Source organism: Galeopterus variegatus, unplaced genomic scaffold (assembly GCF_000696425.1).
Source record: "Galeopterus variegatus unplaced genomic scaffold, G_variegatus-3.0.2 Scaffold2882, whole genome shotgun sequence".
NCBI lineage: Eukaryota > Metazoa > Chordata > Mammalia > Dermoptera > Cynocephalidae > Galeopterus > Galeopterus variegatus.
In genome coordinates, this window is record NW_007728993.1 from 234252 (window position 1) to 235618 (window position 1367).

The following is a 1367-nucleotide window of genomic DNA, read 5'->3' on the forward strand; positions in this document are numbered from 1 at the left end:
ATTGGGTATAATGTAGATGCCATAAACAACTGTAGGCGTACAACTCAGTGATTTTTAGAAAATTTATAGAGTTGTGCGACCATCACTGTAATCACTTTTTTTTTTTTTGGACTCACCTGTCTTCAGTGTCACGAAACATGGGACCATTAGCTTTTGTGATGTGATGCAACAAGGGCCCCAGCACCTCCAGTGAGGAGCTCTTGCTGGAATGAGCCCAAATCTGACCTAATTCCCAGCTTATAGGAGACCCTGGGCACAGAAGGACATCTTGAACACCACCACAAAGATGCTGCCAGCCAAATCCAGAATATGGAAAATTGTACAGGGCAAATAATCCAGTTTATTCAAGAAATAAATGGCATACAGAAGGATGGGGAAGTTACAGATTTTGAAAAACTAAAAGACATTTCAGGGCTGGCCAGTTAACTCAGTTGGCTAGAGTGTGGTGATGTTAACACCAAGGTCCAGGGTTCGATCCCTGTACTGACCGTCAAAAAAACAACAAAAGACATTTCAAACAAAATTTGGATTCTGATNGAACCTGTGGCCTTGGTGTTATCAGCACCACACTCTCCCGAGTGAGCCACGGGTCGGCCCATGGCGAATGTATTTAATGCTACTGAATTATTTTATGTTTACAAATGGTAAATATTATGCATATTTTACCACTGCTGTAGATTAGATGCTCCTCCCCAACCTCATGAGGCTTAATCTCCACTGTTTAACTGTTGAGGGTGGGAAATCCTATTATGATAATTGAAAGGTGGGGTCTTGAAGAGGTGATTAGATTCTAAAGACCATGCCTAGTGAATGGATTAAACACGGTGATCAGGGGCATGGTTCTGAGGGCTTTAAAAGAGCACATGAGAAGTTAGTCTCTTTCTGATTCACCATTTTCTACCATGTGAGACCCCTGCATTGTATAAAGCCACCACCAAAGGATGTCACCATGTGGACTTCCCAGCCTCTGAAACTGTAAGCAATAAATGTATTTCATTTATTTATTTTTTATTTTATGGTACATTTAAAAAAAAAATCAACATACAATGTAGTTAATTTTTGTGTCCCTTTACCAATTCCTCCCTCCCCCCTCCCATCCATCAACAATTTCATTTTTTTAATATACCCAGTTCCAGGTGTTTTGTTATAAGCAACAGAAATTGACTAATACAACCACACACACAAAAATATCTGAAGACCACGCTAATTCTAAGTATTTTCACTTTGGCGTCCAGTAATTCTTCTCTATTGTTAAAGCCATTTTGAGTTTATATTTTACTTGCCACTGAAATCATCCGGATGTCAACTTTATATAGACGCAGTGCTAGGTCCGTGCCTCTTTAAATAAATTAGTTTGCTGATATTTC